We start from the raw sequence: 20,046 nt of genomic DNA, 5'->3' as shown, positions 1-20,046 counted from the left end.
TTTGCATGTTATCTCATTAATTAGAAGGTGAGTTCCTGAGGACAGAGCCTGTTTTGGCCAGGGTTGGGGAACCTTAGGCCTTAGGGCCACATGCAGCCTTCTAAATCCCTAAGTCCCACCTTTTGACTGCATCCACATTTTACAGAACAAATCCCAAAATAGATTCAGTCAAAAGGCCATACTTAAGGATTTAGAAGGCTGCTTTTGACCTTAAGGCCACAAGTTCTCCAACCCTGGTTTTGGCTTTTTTTTTAATACAGCTGTGTGCTTGGCATGTAGCAAACACTTAGCAAATTATTGTTGACTTGATTTGACTTGCTAAGGCTTTACATAAATCATCTCATTTGACCCTCACACCAACCTGTGAGGTAGGTGTTAGTATTATCCCCGTTTTATAGATGAAGGAAATGAGCCTGAGTGAAATTAAGTCACTTCTGAGGCTGGATGTGAACTCACATCATCCTGACTTCAAGTCCAACACTCTATTCGCCTTGATGAATGTATTTTCCTCCCACATCTCAGTAATGGAACTATACTGTAACCTGGACTTTTTAAAAAAAAATAATTAATTTATTTGTTTTCAGTTTTCAACAATCACTTCCATAAGTTTTAAAATTTCTGCCCCTCCTTCCTCTCTCCCTCTCTGAGAAGGCATGCAATCTTATATGGATTCTATACGTACATTCTTATTAAACATATTTTCACATTAGTTATGTTGCATAGAAGAATGGGAGCCCTTTCTGTCTCCAGGAGCCACTGCTCGCTGCTGCCATGTTGGCCCATCTGCAGTGGATGGTCATTTGGTACTGCTCCAGCTTCCTCATCAAAGATGTACAGCACTAAGCCCAACAACCTTAAGGCCTGAAACTTGCTCTGCTACAATTGGTGGATCCACTGGAAGACAGTGGGCATTGAGCCAGCAGCCAACAGCAAGGGCATCTTGGTGCTGCTGAAGCAGAGGGCAGGTCAGAGGCAGCCTGTCACTTCCTTTGTGAGGACCACAATCAAAATAGATGCTCAGGTCACAGTCAACAGCGTCTGCCACATCATTTGCAAGAATAAGTACTGGAAAGATCTCTGCATGGCCACTCTGAGCTGGGCCAGTGCCATCCTACAGAGCCAGAAACCAGTGGTGGTGAAGAAGCGAACCCATCCATCTAAAAACACCTAAGGTGCCAGGCCTATTAGCCTTTGGCTAATAAAGTCAGACTGCCCCCTCCCCCCCCGCAAGAAAACCTAATGGGAGAAACCATGAGAAAAAACCAAACCAAAAGAAAACATAACATAAAAAAGTCTGCTTCATTCTACATTCCAATTACATAGTTCTTTCACTGGATGTGGATGACATTTTACATCAAGAGTCTTTTGGGAATGTTTTAGGTCCTTGCATTGCTGTGAAGGGCTAAGTCTATCAGAAATAGTATTCATACATAGTAACTATTACTGTATATAATGTTCTCCTTAACTTGGATTTTTTTTTTTTTTGAGCATATCTAGTTTGCCTAACATGGAATCCACTGCATTCCTTACCATGAATGGGGGTATCTTCTGTTGACTGGCTACCTGAATCTTTAAAACTGGTGAGGCTCAGGTGTTCACTCTTTTCCATCATTGTTTTGGCTGTATTCTTTTCAGCAGTTCTTCTCTGTTGCACCCAGTGTGGATGCCATGAACCAAACCATTTAGAAGGAGAGAAACATCTTTTCCCTGCTGCCTCTCTTTTTCCTTGGCTCCAAGGAATGGGTCTGAGGGTGTTTCGTTTTCAGTCTGTATTTTTTTGTCCTCAGTCTCAGGTGGTTAAAGTGATCATTGGAGCCATGGCAACTTTGGGGTCAGGATTATAGGCAGAATGGTGCAGCCACCCAACCATGCATGGAAGCCGTGAGAAGTCAGAGTGCCTAGGACTTTGGTTACAATACAGTTTTTTGGAGACCTCTTGCAAAGAAGCCTCTAGTCTGTGTAGTGGCACAGAAAGTACAATAAGTACACTTAGCCTCTCTGAGCCTCAGTTTCCTCATCTATCAAATGAGGGGGTGTGTCTATATGGCTTCTGAGATCCTTTTTTAGCTCTAGATCTATGAACCTATGATTTTGCGATCTGAAATGGTAAAAGAGTACTCATGGACACATCTGTCAGAAGAGGGGGGAAAGAGAGAGACAGAGAGAGGAAAGAGACAGAGAGAGGAGAGAGAGACAGAAACAGAGAGAAGAGACAGAGAGGGAAGAAACAGAAAGAGGAGAGAGAGAGAGAAAGTGAGAGAGAGAGAGAGAGAGAGAGAGAGAGAGAGAGAGAGAGAGAGAGAGAGAAGCTTAATCAAAAGGAATGTAGAATCAATGAATCAATCAATCCACAAGTACTTATTAAGTGCCATTTGTGTGCTAGGCACTAGTCACAGATAGAATGAATGAAACTGTCCCTACTGTCAAGGAGCCCAAGAGAGGAACAACTTTCTCCACGAGACTCTAATCATTGATTATATAACCATGACTGTTGTAATTAATTGGTCTCCAATTTAGCCACATTTACTTACATGTCTTTGAAGAATTTTGTAAGTTCCTTATGAACAGAGGATGGATTGCAGTTTTCATTGCATCTCCTGTGAGTAGTAGGCACTTCATGAATGTTTATTGAATAAAGGAACGAATGCTGTCTCACAAGGTGTTCTTTGAAGATCTACCGTAGTGGACAGATCACCCACCTTGGAGTCAGAAAAGCTATCTTCCATGTCTTCTGCTTATGTGATCTGTGTTAAGTGTCTTCATCTCTCTGAGCCTGTTTCTTCAACTATACAATGAGAATAATAATATGTGCCTCCCCTATTTCAGACTTCTTATAAGGAAACTAATGTATGAACTTTAAACATTATAATATGAACATATCCAGTACAGTGCCTATGTACCCATAGCTTTGTTTTGGTTCATTCATTTTCAGTTGTGTCTCACTCTTTGTGATCTTATTTGGAGTTTTCTTGGAAAAGGTCCTGGAGTGGTTTGCCATTTGCTTCTCCAACTCATTTTACAGATGAGGAAACAGGCAACAGGGTTAAGTGACTTGGCCAGGGTCACACAGCTAGTAAGTGTCTGAAGCTAGTAAGTGACTCAGGAAGATGAGTCTTCTTGACTCCAAGCCCAGAACTCTGTGCACTATGGTGCCACTTAGCCACCCCTCACTACATAGTTGGTAACTTAATTTGGCTTAATTGGCTGATTGGTGTAGCACATCAGTTGAGCACTGGGAAATAATCCACTGATTGTCATAAATGTAAGAAGTAAATTTAGGTAATTCTATTCAAGGACAGGGAAGATTGTCTTTTGGGGACAGTTGTTTCCATAGGGCCAAGACTGAGACAATTTTCAATTGGTTTTGCTCTCTGGCACTTAGTAGGAAATGATTTAAATGCTTATTTCCTTCTCCTCCTTCCTTAATTTGGATTGGACTGATTTATAGACATGATTTAAGAAGCGTTACTATCACTGCCCAAGGAGTTTAAAAGGGAGAGAGAGACAAAGAAATGGTTCCAGGGTCAACAAGGAGCTTTGCCTGTACTCCTATCACTGCCAAAGATAGAGCTGTAACAGCCAATTGATACCTCAGGCTTCTGGGCATCTGGGAAGTGCTTCATTTTCAGACTTGAGTTGCAGAGATAGGTGCATGAATTGAAGTCCAGAGTAGAGATCTAGAACTCTGGAGAACTCCCAGGACATTGGAGGTGGTGATCCTGATCTCACAGAATTCACTGAAGCAGTAATGCTTCTAATAGTATTAATAATGGGAATGGTAATAGTAATGTCCAGCTCAATATTTACCCAATGCCTGAGAAACTACAACTATGCCCCATTAGGAAGATACCTGCTTCTCTAGCAAGTATTGGGAGAGGTAACTATTACTGCCCCCTCCCTCACACCTGTGGCAGGTGGGGGTGATATATTAAGCAGGTGAAGAGTACGATTTCTCATGAGCTGGGAGATGGGGATTGAAGGAAGAACCAGATTTGAATTGAATGGAGGTTTTCTGCCTTACAGGTAAGAACTGTCAAACCATGAGAACGTTGTGCTCTGAGATAAATGGTCCATTACTTTTTGAGTTACCAATTTAATCCAATTAGACTGTTGTTTAATCATGACTTTGGAGGAAGGCTTGACTGAGCAGTCAACAAGGATATATTAAGCATCTACTATATACCCCCAAGCATTGTGCTAAGTGCTCAGAGTATGAAAATACGGCAAAAGACAGTCCCTACTCCCAAGGAGCTCACATTCTAATGGGAAGACATCATGAAAGCAAGTATATAGGAGAGATTAGTGATAAATTGGAAATAATCAACATAGGGAAGGCACTAGAGTTGGGGGCATCAGGAAAGGCTTCTTGTAAAAGGTGGGATTTTAGCCTGGGTTTGAAAGAAGTCAGGGAAACCAGGAGGCTAAGTAAGGGGATAGAAAATTCAGGCCTATGGGATAGCCCTACCTAGCAGTAGGAGATGAGTATCTTGTGAGAGAAACAGCAAGAAGTCTAGTGTCCCTGCAATGCATGTTATGGGGGAAAAGGGGGAGTAAGGTAGAAGAAACTAGAAAGGCAGGACTGGGCCAGGTTATGAAGGGCTTTGGATGCTCAGTTTCCCAATCAGCAAAATGTAAAGTTTGGACTGAATGGTCTGATCTCTAAGGTGTTTTCCTGCTCAGAAATGCTGGGTTTAATTCAAGGGTTTTTTTTTAAACTTGGGGGCTATAGACATCCAATGGACCTCTAAACAAATTTCACTGAATCTGTGAACTTGGATAGGAAAAAAATTGATCTTTATTTCATTATTATTGGTTTTCTTTGTAATCTTGTGTTTTATTTCATGAATTTAAAAGTCTTCTGAGAAGGAATCCATAGACTTCATCAAACTGTTAAAGGAGATTACGACACAAAGAAGGATAAAGAACCTCTGATGAACAGGCTGGCTGATGTTTTGGCTGGGGACGAAGACCCAAAAGGGAGTAGAAATGTGCCAGTAGTGGAAGAAAGTGAACTCAACGTTAGTTAATCAGTCCTCTTTTCTGTATCTTTGTAAAATCTGCAGTACAGTTTGTTGTCGTTCCATAAGAAGCTATAAAGGGATTTCATCTGGTCCAAAACATAACATTTGTAATTCTGTGACTGTCTCCAACCCTATAAGTAATCCTCACAGTTAACCACTTTAGATTGTAATAACCTTGAGCACTGGAACTATCTGTTGTCTCTTTTTGTATCCCTAATGCTTAAGATAATAACTGATTGATAGTAGGTACTTAATAAATATTTATTGATTGATAGATATACATATACACAGGTATACACACATTTCTCAAGATATGCAAGGAGGATTCAAATTTATACAGCATGTTAAGCTTGGCGAAATGCTTCGTTCACAACAGCTTTGTGAAGTTGAGAGTAGAAATAATACCTTCATTTTTCAGATGTGGAAACTGAAGCTTTGATAATGTAAGTGACTTACCCAAAGTCATACAGATGATAATTGTCTGAAGTAGGCTTCAAACTCAAGGGTCCTGACTCAGAGTCCAGCACTTTAATCTGACTTCTCTATCTCTAAATTCCTGAAAGAAAAGAAGGACAAAGTCCATCAAAATGACAGATAGGCGTCAATGAGATAATTCTCAAATCTCCACTTCACTTTGATGGCAAAATTGGAAGAGTCTGGGCTTAGAAGTCAGACAATATTGTGTTACCTGATTTGCCCAGTCACACAGAGAGCTAGTGGCCCATCACTTTACTCTGGGACCATTTCGTCATTTGTAAAATGAAGGGATTGGAGTATGTGTGTGTGTGTTCGTCCTTCATTGCTGAAGAAGACCATGCTATCAGAGAAATAATGACATGATTTGCACTTGACTTTGTTTTGAGTGATGGAGGACTGTACAGGTCACCAGCCTCACTTTTCCTCCAGAGTCATCTGAATCCAGTGACCAGATATTCATCAGAATGACTGGAGATGACCCAGGATGAGGCAATTGGGGTTAAGTGACTTGCCCAAGTTCACAGCTAGTGAGTGTCAAGTGTCTGAGGTGAGATTTGAACTCATGTCCTCCACTGCACCATCTAGCAGTCCCTGGGGATTGGAGTAGATGATGTCTAAGGTCCCTTCAAATTTGAGTCTCATTGCCATTACACTTCTGTCCTGAGACCAAATCTGTGGATTTGTTTAAAACAACATATCTCTGTAGTTTGCACTGTGTTTTATCTATTCTGAAAAGATGGTTGCATAACTAAGAATCTAACTCAGGTCCAACCTCTAACTAGGGTGAAGATAATCTGAAATTTATTTTAGCGTTCTGATATTTAAAGTGCACTGATAGACTCCCTTGCATAGTTTAAAACAACAAACAAACAAAAAACCCCCCAAAACAAACACATACAAAAAACAAGCAACCCTGAACCTGGAATCCATTTGCTCAGAATAATTTGCTGAAATGGGAAATGATGATCTGGTGACTGTAAGTTGTTTTATGGGTACCTTTCTTGTTCCTTTACCCATAGTTTTTTTGGAGGGTACCTACCCTAAGCAACTAGGTGATGGATAGAGTGGGGGTGGGGAGCCTGTGGCGTTGAGGTCACATGTGGCCTTCTAGGTCCTTGGGTGCGGCCTTTTGACTAAGTCCAAGTTTTACAGAACAAATCCTTCTATTAAGGGAATTTGTTCTGTGAAGTTTGGATTCAGTTAAAGAGCTTTACTTGAGGCTACAGGTTCTCCACCCTGGGATAGAGGGATAGGCTGGGAATCAGAAAGTTCAAATCTGGCTTCAGACATTTACTAGCTGTATGACTGTGGTCACTTAACCCTGTTTATCTCAATTTCCTCATGTGTAAAATGACCTGGAGAAGGAAATGGAAAATCACTCCAGGATCTTTGCCAAGAAAACCCCCAAAAGGGTCACAAAGAATTAGACACCACTAAAACAACTCGACAAACCTACCCCAAGCACCAGAATTGTCAGTAAATAGCCTTAGGTGAGTGTTTTAAAAAATAAAAGGTAACTGTGTAGTGTATTTTATTTCTCTTAACTGAATTATAGAGCATTAAAATAGAACATCAAGCTGAAGGGGAAATTGGGGATCATCTGTGCTGTCATTTTGCAGATGAGAGCCTAGAGAGGTAGAGACTTGGCCAAGGTCACATAGCCAGGTAGTGACAAAACTGAGACTCGAGTTCACGATAGATTTCTAGTGCTTTCCACTAAACCACTTTGTCTCCTTTTTTTGTCCAATAAGGACACTTTATAACTCTGGAACTCAAAACACCCCTCTCTGATCTCCATCAGTCTGAAGAAAGTCAGAATTAGTTTATAACCTGTAGCATAAATTCAGGGAAGGAACAATTGGAAGAAGGAAAAACCCAACAGAACAAAAATCTACAAGGGTGCAGCTATCAGTATTTCAACATATTCTTGCCATAGTTGGAGTATGAACAATTCAAGCTCAAAGGTCAGAGGCTAGCCAGTTTCGAGATCAGAAGTTGGCAAACTATGATATTCATGGCAAGGGTGACTCCAGAGATGATGTTGCATGTCATCTTGTTGAGTTGTTTCAGTCCAACTAACCCTTTGTAGCCTCATTTGGGATTTTCTTGGCAGAGATACTGGAGTGCTTTGCCATTTCCTTCTCCAGCTCATTTTACAGATGAGGAAACAAACAGGGGTAAATGACTTATCCAGGGTCGCAAAGCTAGTAAGTATCTGAGACCAGATTTCAACTCAGGAAGATAAGCCCTCTGACTCCAGGCTTGACACTCTATCCATTGCACCACCTAGCTGCCTCTGCATGTCTTGACCACATGTGAAATTTGTTGGCCATTAAGCATCATCGAATGTATTGTTTCAATCCAATCTGACAAATACTTATTGACTATGGTGTGCAAGGCACTATGCTAGGTGTTAAAGAATGCAGCAAAGGGAACAAAATGAAGACTTGTCCCTGTCCTGGTCTAGCTTATCTGGGAGTAGGAGGAAGATAATCATAGAATATGCTATGTGAGTTCAGGGGACATATGAGAAGCAGATAGTATGATCCATAGGGAGTTGATCTTTGGAAGACTTGGCTTCAAGTTCCTTCTTTCACATACACACTGTAACCATGCGCAAGCCACAACCTCTCAAAAATGTACCAGGTATGTTATAGAGCAGAAGTTCATAAGACATTAATCCCTGATGAGGTATTAACTAATAACAATTTTGAAATTTCCTGTCCATTGGCTCTTTTGTCATCGCCTACAAACATATGCATGTTTACCGATCCTTGAAAACCTCTGGACACTACAGTCTCTCCAAGCCATGATCCTCTATCCCTTCTCCCTTCATAGCCAAGCTCCAAGAGAAAGTTACTGTACTTGCAGGCTCTAATTCCTCCCACTCAACCCCTTGGAATCTGAATTCTGATCCTGACATTCAAATAAAAATCCTCTCTCTAGGGGTCACCAAGGATCTCTTCATTCCAACAGCCCCTTTTGTATCTCAGTCCTCCTTCTAATCATATCATTCTCCTGAATACACTCTTCTTCCTTAGGTTCTGTGATGTTGTTTTTTCCTCGTTCTCTTTCTCCCAGGTTGGCCACCATTGGTCTCTTGTTGGCAGCTCCAGCTTCTGTGTCTTTCTACAAGTTGACACCCATGTGTAGAATATGCTCCCTCTTCATCACCACTTCTTAAAATCCTTAGCTTCCTTCAAAATTTATCTCATCATAATTTTCTATACAAAATATTTGGTAGTATTCTCACCCACCTAAAATTATCTTATTTTGATGATTGGTCTTCGTGTTAGAATGAAGGGAGTGACTGTTTCCAGGGGTAGGGCCACACTTGAGGGCCTAGAGGCCCACATGTGGTCTCAAGGCCGCAGGGTCCCCATCCCTGATTTAAGCTCTGTGTTCCTAGAACTTAATCTAGTGTTTTGCCCATAGTAGATCTTAATACATTTTTAAAAATTGAATCGAATTAATAATTAACTAATAACATTTAAAGTCTGACCTTTCCTAGGGTGCTTGCTTTTTTAAAGTGAACTTTTAAAGGCTGGAAAAACCAAGATCCCGAAGAATGAAGCTATAAGGATAGAATGGCTCAGACTAGGTGGAGATTTATTGGTAAAGGTAAAATTGGTAAAATTTTTATCAAATTGGCTGTTTGACTTTAGATATTCGTTGTATGCAAGGTTGTAGAAACAGTTCAATTCTTTTTATCCTCAGCCCCTAGCATAGGACCTGACATACAGTGGGTGCTTAATTGTGCTTCCCAACTGATTAACAGAAATTCACTAGGCCAAATGAGAGAGAGTTCTGGCTTTCATAGGGGTAAAAATGATCATCTTTCTGAAAAATATTAAAGGAGGTTAATGGACAGCAAGGCAAGCTGATGTGGAGAAGGAAAGCTAGTACAAATTGGGGCCTGGGAGTCTAGCAGGGAGCGGGGATCTCCGGGTGGAATAGATTGCACGTATTTTGTCTTTCTTAGCAGTATGATTACAGCGTTTGTTGTTAATTCATTGTAAAATTGATGAATCTCAAAGTAAATTGATATATAAAATTGTTAGTTATCAGCTAGTCTAAGATTCTAATCAACCAAAATAACTACTCATTACATATTAAGACCAGAATATAATGATACCTTAATGTGATTCTTAACAAAATGTACATATATGTTTCATGTTCAATGTATGTAGGATTCTGAATAACAACTTGTAAACTTATGCCACGAATTGAGCATTTCTATTATTTCCAACTCTGTAGGAATATTCAGTTCTGGGCTTCTACAGTATGAGAGCAGTCTCTTCCTATGTGCAGTTGTAGCTTTCCTGAATCAATTGTTATAAAAAATATAGCTTTCAAATGAAAAAAAGGTACAATTTGGGGATTTGGGGTGCAGCCTCCAGGAACAGGGAGGCAATATGCCAACCTTACTCTGCCTCTATTAGATCTTATCTGGAATATTGTGTTCAGTTGTGGGTATCATAGTTTTTTGTTTGGGTTGTTTTAGGTTTTTTTTTTTTTGAGGCAGTTCGGTTTAAGTGACTTGCCCACATTTAGTGTCTAAAGCCATATTTGAACTCAAGTCCTCCTGTGCTCTATCCACTGCGCCACCTAGCTGCACCTGGCATTATAGTTTGAAAAGGACATTGATGTGTTCAAAGGAGGGAGTGCAAAGAGAGCAACCAGAGTGGTGCATGGGCCTCTGATCCACAACTTAGGAGGATCAGTTGGAGGAATTAAGCATGTTTAGCCTGGACTCAAGAGAAGACTTGGGGGAAAGGTGGGTCAGGGTGGGCATAATGACTATCTTCAAATATTTGAAGGGCTATCATGTGAAGGAAGGAATTAAATTCTATTTTCTTTAATTCCAGAAGTCAGAACCAGAACCATGAAAGCTGCGAGAGGAAAATTTAGACTTAATGCCAGGCAAACTTTCTAACTATTAGGGCCATCTTGAAGTAGAATGGGCGGTGTAGGCAGGTGGTGGATTCTACCTCCTTGGAAGTCTTCCTGAAGAGGCTAGATCACTACTTTTTAGGTATCTGATAGTGGTGATTCCTTTTATATAGGTTGGAGATGGTTCCTGAGGCCTCTTTGAATTCTCAAATGCTATTATGAGCAAAAGATGAAGAAGTAAGCACATCTGAGGATCTCAGCCACACCACTCTCATCCTCTTCATTTTTCTTCACTGTCACTGTCCAGACTCTGGGAGATATTCCTCTGGGTCTCTTCAGTTCTGATTCTACCCCCATAGGTCCCATTAGGCTTAACCAAGCTTCACTATAGCGGTTTCTTAGTTTGAAGAGTAGCTACCCTTCTTTTCCCTCACTCTGGCTCACCAATGAAGGAATGGATAGAAAGGAAAACTTGCTACCTTTAAAAGATTGTTCTGAACTATCCCTGTCCCTAGACTGTCAAAGCTCATGGCAGAAAGATCTCAAAAATAAAAGATAAGAAAATTGGAAAACAAAATTACAGAATTGGCCTAACATAATCCATTTTGTTTCACAGATCTGACTTCTTGCCAAATTTCTCTTGAAAGGCTAGGGATATGTGGTTGGAGAAGGGTCATTACTTGTTTTTAAACAAAACAAAACTCTCAAATCTTTTGAACGGTCCCAGGAACAGAACACTCCATAAAAGAGACTCCTTTTTGTAGTTTGAGCTGGGAACTTTATTTACAGAGAGAAGGTTGTACTGACTGGAAAAAAATGGTGGCCTTCTTTAGGGGTCAAAATGATAGGACTGAAGGACTGAAAATGTAAATAGACCATAGAACTCCACGACAGAGCATACATAGTTTATATTCTGAGAGGCCTTAACCAAGTTCAGAGTGGTATTAGAAAGATATAAAACATAAAATGTAAGGAAGACATAAGGGGAAATTAAACCCACAGTAAAATATGAAGAATGAAGTTTAAAAAAATAATTATATATTACTCTGCAGTCTAGAGGCATATTGTATTTCTGACTGCTTATTATATTATGTTATCCATCTCTAAGCTAAAAAAAATCAGATCCATGACTTGGCAATGAATTTCAGCAGATAGGATCTCTTCTTGATTAATTCCTTCCTATGACCTTTATTTTGGAATCCAAACCAACATCCTGTTGTAGTATAATGCCTCACATCATAAGTGCCTAATATATGTTTATTGATTGATTAATTGGGGGGGGGGCTGATATATTATGACTCTTGTGTACTTGTTGTCTGTTGTATATGCAACACAAAATCATCAAAGACTTGGGAATTTAAGTTTTAATTTGATAGTGTCAACATTCAATCTGGATAATTTATGCCCTGAATCATGGATCTTGTGGTCTGAATTGTCCAGGTTATCAGTCTGAAGCAAATCAATCTCCAGTTTATGTTATGCTGGAGAACTTCAAGCTTTGTGTCAAAAAGCAGCTTTCCTCCTAGATTTGTACTAAAGCAATTCTTAGGGTCCTGGAAACAAATGTAGGAAACTGAATAACCTACCAGTTTCCTTCTTTCCTTTTCTTTCTTTCCTTCTTTCTTTCTTTCTTTCTTTCTTTCTTTCTTTCTTTCTTTCTTTCTTTCTTTCTTCCTTCCTCCTTTCCTTCCTTCCTTTCTTTCCTTGTTTCCTTCCTCCTTTCCTTCCTTCCTTCCTTCCTTCCCCTTTCTTTATTTTTCTTTTCCTTCTCCCTCCCTTCCTTGCTTCCTTCATTTCTCTTTCTTTTCTTTTTTTCTCTCTTTCTTTCCTCCCTTTCCTTCCTTCCTTCCTCCTAATCCTACCCTATTACAAAGGTAGCTAAATGAACAATTTTTTTTAAACTTCTTGGCCTGGCATAGATCTTAACTACCTTTGAGAACCAGTTAAATAGCTCTAGAAGAGAGTGTGTCTGAAAGGATTTCCTCTTGTACCTGTGCAGGAGTAATGTAATCTCTGCATGTGTCCTTCAGGTAAAAGTAATGAACAGAGCATCTCTTGAAGTAGAAAGTATTCTGCTCTCTCTTAAAGTGCCCTTCTGTTTAAAGGGCATACATTCACACACACACACTCTCTCATACACACACATACACTTACATACACACACGTACTCACATGTATGCTAAAACCAGTTTTGGATTTCTTTCACCCTCTCCTTATTTCTCTCTGTGTTCAACTACCATCTCCCTTTGTCTCTTTTAATAATAACAACAATAACTACCATTTATATAGCACTGACTATGTGCCAGGCACTGTGTCAGTGCTTTCCAAATCATATCTCATTTTATCCTCACAATAACCCCAAGAGGTAGGTGCTATTGTTATCTCCATTCAACAGATGAAGAAACTGAGGCAAATGTCAGTTAAGTGACTTATCACACGGGCAGGAAGTATCTGAAGTCCGATCTGAACTCAGGTCTTCCTGACTCTAGGCTGGGCACTCTATTTACTGTGCTTCTTGTAGAGGCAGCTAGGGAGCACAATGGGTAGCAGGACCAACCTAGAGGTCAGATTCAGCTTCAGGAAGCTAACAGCTATGTGACCCTGGGCAAGTCATTTAACCTTTGTCTGCCTCAGTTTCTTTATCTGTAAAATGGGATTTATAATAGCACCCACATCCTAGGGTTAACTGTGAGGATCAAATGACATAATATTTGTAAGGTGCTTAGCAGAGTGCCTGGCACATGGTAAGTACTTGGTAAAAGTTTCTTTCAGCCTACGTAGGTGTCAGGGGCAATATAATGTTTAGATAAGACGCTGTCCCTTACTTCATTGAGTTTATGCTCTAAGTAGGGATTGAAGGACTAGCATAGATAGTTACGAAATGCTATGTGAACTCTGAAGAGGAACAACCAAGAGAAGTAAAATAAAAAATCATTGGGAAGGTGGCATTTGAAATGAGTAAGAATTCACCATTCAAAAACAGGGAAGAAGGGTGTTCCTATGCACAGGAAAGAAAGGATGTGAGAAAAGGCATTAAAGCAAAAGAATATAGCTTTTGTTTGGGCCAAGGAGTAGAGGGGATTGATTTAGTTTAGCTGAAATTTGGAGATGAGGATTATGAGATAGAGACAAAATAGCAGAGTGATGCAGCCAGTAGACACCCTGAGCATCAGGAAAAGGAGTTGGCTTTTACCTGGGAGGCAATAGTGAGTAGCCAGTGAAGATTTCTGAGCTGAGTAACATCTTGTTCCAATAATAATTTTTTTCTCTAGCACATTAAGTTATACAAAGAGCTTTTCCTCACATCAATCCTATGAGGTACATAGTGCCAGCATTGTTATCCCCATTTTTCAGGAGAGGAAACTGAATCTTGGAAAGGCTAAGCCCTTTGTTCATTGTCACACAGCTAATAGTTATCAGAGCTAACATTTGAATCACTGCTTTTAGTTCCAGTATCCTTTGCATTGCTGGAATAGATCACCTTTGTGTTACCTTCCGCCCTTAAATTTTTGTGACCTTATGATTCTAATTCAGGAGGCACATCTGGGTTGTTAGAGGGACATAGTGAATCTGATTTTTAGATAAGTTTAGTTTGATGTGATGTTGGGTTATGCATATGGAAATGTGCAGGTGACACCTGGAAACCAGGCAGAAATATAGCTTATAGGTTACTCTGCTACACAGATACTACAAAGGAAAGGAAAGGAGGAAGGGATGGGAGGTAGAAAGAAGTCTTCCCCCCCCCCCCCACTGCATCACTGCAAGATTCAAGGTACCCATAGTCAGAAGATTGATACCTTATTATCCTTTCATGCCACACATGTACATCCCATTTATGGAATTTTCCAAAAATCCTCTTGGAAGTTTTGACTACAACTTTAAAAAAAACAGAAGAAAACTAATGTAGTCTCTGTGATTACAAAGCCTTAAAGAGATATTCAGCAAAATGACAAATGGGTGCTTAGAATGAAACGTATTTTAGGAAGTAATACACATCACTAAATTATTCTGATTATGTATTGATATGAAATGACTAGAATTGGCTGGAGTTTTTGCTTTATCACTAATTAGCTGGGTGTCCTTCCTAGAACAGGTCATTTAGCCTTTCTCTTTTAACTCGTGTATAAAATGGTAGGGGGAAGAGTAAGGCTAGGTGACTTCTAAGATTACTTTTAGTTCTAAAATTTTATTATGCTTTCATTACAAACCATATGTAATTAGAACTTAACTTTATAGTCTTATAAAGTTATTCATACATTTTGAAAAGAATTGGAAAAAAGTAATTATCATCAGGCTCACTGAGAGACCAAAAAAATGTCCACCATGCCAGACCAGGGAAGCAATTTCCAAGGCAGAAGGCCGTGGCTGTTTCCTAAGCCTTCTTCTTACCTGTGCAAAAGTTGCAAGTTATCCCTTTAAGCCAGGAGACAATTGGAGGGTATTATATATTTGTTAGGCTCTCGTTGTTAGAGCCAGAACATAGGGCAATTGTTTCCCATATTTCAATGTTCTAAGGATGTAAATCCTGAGAAGATGTGCCTTTCCCTCCCTCCCAAAATCAGATTATTCCCTACAGGTCCTGGCTATAACCTCACCAGTGTCAGATGGCTGTAAAGTTCTTCATCTGGGAGTATTTTTTCCCCACTGTGATAGGACCCACCCTTCCTTTATCTGACCTGGGGACCTATACCCAAAGAAGATGTACTTTATCAGAGAGAGATCATCTGGTCCTCACTGGCTGAATGGCCATCACTCCCATCAATAAATATCAAACTCAAGACTATCCCTCCTCCTCTAGTCCTCTTGGCTCCATCACCTGCTACCTTGGTGACTGTGAACCAGTCATTCTACTTCCCTGTGCTTCATGTTTTTCACTTGTAAAATGGCTAGAGGACCTTCAGGTTTCTTTCATCTCTAAGTACTTTGTAACAATTGGTGTGACCCTAGGTATGTCAACCAAACCTGGCTGTGCTCCTCTGTACTTCTCCAGAAAATTCTGCATTTTCCTAGGAAATTCTTTATCCTTTAAGATCACTTCAGCCCTGGAACTTTCACCTCATCAGTACCCTCTGCCCTGTGGGCCCCCTTCCCTTTTTCTGATTGGATGGTACAGAGTTCCTTCCAAAATCTCCACATAAGCATGTCCAGGTTGACGATCTTTTCATTGCCTACCCAGGTGTATAGAAATCCTCCAGATTTCTCTATCATGCTTTTCTCTGCTTATGTGCCCACTCCTCCTCACTTTTCAGCTTCCTTTTGTGTGTTTTTCCCCATTAGCTGGTAAGCCCTTTGAAGTCAGGGACTGTCTTTTGCCTTTCTCTGCATCCCTATCACTTAACACAGCACCTGACACATAATAGGAGCTTAACAAATGCTTGTTGACTGACTTTACCTCAGACTCAGTTTCTTCATGTATAAAATGGAGATGATAACAAAATCTATTTTACAGGGCTAATATGAGGATCAACTGAAATGATGTTTGTAAAGCAGTTTACAAAACTTAGAACACTAGATAAATGCTTGTAATAAATAATAATGCTAAAAAATTAGGATCCCAGATCTCTTCCTTTCAGGTTTCTCTATCTTCTGGTGCTTTATTAAAACTGACTTTTTCCTAAGTCTTGCCCATGTTCCTTGGCAGTCTTTCCAGGGCTGGTGGTTCCTTCTGTCATACCTCCTGACACAATGGACCAAGAGGCAGAACTTTAACTAAGAATTCTGATCCGTGGTGCAAATTCAGTTCAGCTGGGCTGGGGGGGATGAGAAGAAAGTCTAAAGTGCAACTATTCCTATACTTGGTTGAAGTACATTAGAGAACAAAGTCATGGTAGTTGAAGACGCTGAGTGAGGACCTGGAAGGCAGGTGTTTGGAGTGTGTAGAGAAGACTGTGAGCTAGGTACCAAAGTTATTGAAGGGAAAGAGGGCTCTGGAGGTCCATGGATAATAGCAACAAGGATCCAAACAGAATGTAATGAACATTAAAGAAAGAGAAGTCGGTGCTGAGTGAAGGGTCTGAAAGTGGCAATGGAGAACAAGGAATATGCCAACTCCTTCTGGCCTTATGTGTCCAGGGATATGAGATAAAGCACCACACAACTTGTAGTATATGACAAGAGATGTGATGAAGACTTGGGAGAAAGTTAGGGTTCAATGAGTACCAGAAGATGAAAGGAACCTGAAAGAAAGAGATCAATGATCATGAGATCTCAGATTTAGATCTGGAAGTTAACTTGAAGTTCATCTAACTAGCCTCCCTACCCCCTACTTTATGCATGAGGAGGTAGAAACCTAGAGAGGTGGAATGAATCACTGAACAGGATGGAGCCAACATCCCAACTTGGGACTTCTGACTCTAACTTCAATACTGTACCTCTGGAGAGGAAGGTTTAAAGGGGGGAACAGTGGGAAGGAAGGATGGAGGAGGATGGAGACTAGAGGAGGGATAGAACTGTTTTCTATTGAGGGGAGGAGAGGAGAGCAGCAGGTTTGGCAAACCAGGAGCTACCCTAGCTGCTCAATGGAGAAGCTAACCCTGCACCAATATCATGCCCACAGTGGGTAGAATGGCAACTTCATGGGCAAAGGAAGGAGGATTTTTAGGTGGCTAGTGCTGGAAGGGAGTGGAGTGAGGGTTATGTTATGGGCCAGCATACTAACAAAACATTTTTAGGGCACCAGCCAGGACTAAAGTAGACAAAGAAGTTATGGAGAAGACCTGGGGCAGTTTTAGATAGCTTTGCCCCATGTGGATTAATCCAGAATCTTGCTGTGGGTCTTTCTGACAAGGACAATATAAAGTCAGCTGTAAGACTCTAGTGAGTTCTTAAGACCTCAGTGAACTTCATTGTTTATGGATTTGAATCTCCTTGCCAGCAGCTTTGACCTTCCTGTGAAGTGCCATTTAACTGGCTTGGGAACTGCTCTTACCTAGAGGAATTTGAATGTGCTTTTATCGAATGAATTGATTGTTTGAACATTTGGGCTCTGAAGGATCCTTTGTTGTTATTGTTCCATCTGTCCAGGGTACACTTCTTCCTAACCCCATTTGGGGTTTTCTTGGCAAAGATACTGGAGTGGTTTGCCATTTCCTTCTCCAGATCCATTATACCAGTTATTAAACCATAAAAGGAGGAGAGACAGGGAATTGCACAGAGGAAGATGAGTGTTGACATATGGAATATTATTCCAGTTCTGCCAGGAGGAGTTGGCATGCTCTCTGCTCTCCATTGTCCCTTCCAGATTTATCACTCAGAAACCCCCTGTCCTTTAAAGCTCATTACAGCCTGTCTGGATCTTGAAAAGCCTTTCCTGATGTCCCTAACCTCGTGTCTTCCATTCCCAACTACCTTATATTTATTGATGTTTATATCTATTCTGTGTAAATATCTTTACATCTATATCTATAGAATATCTATTCTGTATATTCTTAACTATATACTGGTCCCTCCCATTAGAATGTGAGTAGCAATTATTTCATTCTTTGTAGTTGTGTCTCCAGAGTCTAGCATGGTGCCTGGCATATAGTACTTATACTTATAATACTTATCGATCAGTTGATCCTTGTTGCTATTATCTATAGAACTCCAAATAAATATCCCTCCTCTTTCCCAAGTTCAGTACCTGGCTTACAGTTTTCTCCATCCTCCCTTTAACCCCACTTTTGGCATCCTGACTTCCTGTTCCTCAGCCTTCTCATCTCCAAGGAACCCTGTTTTCACTCTGCTTTAACTCTGTATAGAAATGATCCATCCATTCTTTGGATTATATCTTCATTCTTCTCTCTCCCAGCTCAATTAAATTGGTCCCAGAGGCCCAAATTCCTACTTACTGCTCAGTTCACTGACATTAAATTTGTCCAATCTCCTATACACTTCTAAGTGCTGTGAATTTATATGTTGTGCGAGACAACAAAATAAAATGCCACAACATTATAGAGGTGTAAATGATTAGGGGGTTCCAAAATTTATGACTTTGTTCTCTTTGGACTCATCTCGTTCAGAAAAGAATTGGGATAAATCCGGAAATCAATATCTTTGTCCTAAGGAAAAAAAAGAACTTAGTGTCCATTTCTAGGATTTTGACTTGTTGATATATTTTGATTTGCATGGTTTCTTTTCTTCATAATTTCCTCCTCTTCCCTTCCAATGAGTTTCTTCTCTGTCAATTTCTCTATTTCTGTTGACTGCACCCTATTTCCACTCATAGGAAAAAGGACTAGATCTGGGATTTCATTTGTTCTACATTTACTGAAGTCTTATAAATGATGCATTTGATGGCATTAACCACTGACAAATATGATGCCTGCTATCAGTTGCATTTTTCCATTTTACCAAGGATTTTGATTTGTCAACAGCCTGATTTTTTTTTTCAGGCTAAACAATGGAGTTTAGGCCCTGAACCTGGGAGCTTATGCTAGTTTCTTTCTTTCCTATTAAGCAATAAGGATTGTGACTTTTTCCAACTTTTCACAAAGAAGACAATTTCGCATTCCTCTAAGACTGAAGGACTTAAGGTCCTGTACCTGGATGATCCCACCTACTCGTTCTAAGTGTCAGTGACTCTGTAAGTATCAGATCTTCCATAGACCAAGAATGGGTAATGTTTATCTTCAACTTTGACTAAGATAGACTCAGAAGGGAAAAAAAAAACTCCCCAGGACTTCTGCTTTATTTTAACTTTGTTAATATGTGAACTATTGTTCATAAGTCAAAAAAACTTATAAGTCATAAACTTTTGTGACTTTTCAGGGCGTATATAGGTGTGTAGTACAATAAGAGATGAATTTTTTTGGATGTGTTTATTGATTCTATTTTAAGTAAAATAAAATCATACAGAAGGTCAGCCCTGGGGTAAACATGTGACTCCTCAGTGCTGCCCTTTCAATAACTTATAATCTTTGGCCTTTTTGTGGCTTGACTTTTGCTGTTTCATCATAAGCTGAAAAGCTCCGCCCTATTCTACCCCCATCTCCATAAACAAATTTAATAGAATCACACATACAAGGGGCTAACATAGGTCTTCTTTCTCCTTTTCTAAACCATTATAGACTAATCTCATTTTTAAAGATTTCCTGTGCAAAAGGATGGAGAAGGAAATTGTTGTGCCAGGAGACAAAATAAAGTAAAAGAAACAACGTTATGGATCTGTGAATGATTACGGATTTCTAGAATATTTGTTTGTTCTCTTTGGATTCAATTCCTTCAGTAAAAAACAGGGACAAATCTGGAAACAAATATCTTTTTTATAAGAAAAAAGATATTTGTTTCTTTTTTCACAACATAACTAATATGAAAATATGTTTCACATGATTGCACATGTATAACCTATATCAGATTACTTACCATCTTAGGGAGGGGGAGAAAGGAGGGAGAAAAATTTGAAACTCAAAATCTTTCAAAAAATGAATGTTGAAAATTGCCTTTACATGTAACTGGGGGAAAAATGCTATTAAATAATAACAATTAACTCTTTGGTCCCCATTTCTAGATTTTGACTTTTCAGATATTGACATGGGAACCAATGTCAGATTCCAGAACCTAGAAAGCTAGAGAGGAAACTTTCAGAAAGTACAGGAAAGAGTTGGTTTCTTAGATAAGTCACTTAGCGATACATATGCAAAGATGCATAGCATCTACAAATCACAAGTCCTTTGAA

At 39.8% G+C, this 20,046-nt stretch overlaps 1 pseudogene; it reads left to right on the top strand.

The window, feature by feature from the left end:
* The first annotated feature begins 771 nt into the window (after positions 1-771).
* LOC140531281 (large ribosomal subunit protein eL28 pseudogene) lies at positions 772-1,171 on the top strand (annotated as a pseudogene).
* The last annotated feature ends 18,875 nt before the right edge of the window (positions 1,172-20,046 follow it).

The sequence above is a fragment of the Notamacropus eugenii genome, chromosome 3 (assembly GCF_028372415.1).
Source record: "Notamacropus eugenii isolate mMacEug1 chromosome 3, mMacEug1.pri_v2, whole genome shotgun sequence".
Classification (NCBI taxonomy): domain Eukaryota; kingdom Metazoa; phylum Chordata; class Mammalia; order Diprotodontia; family Macropodidae; genus Notamacropus; species Notamacropus eugenii.
Note: the sequence above shows the minus strand (reverse complement) of the source record. Positions and strands in the feature narration are given on the sequence as shown.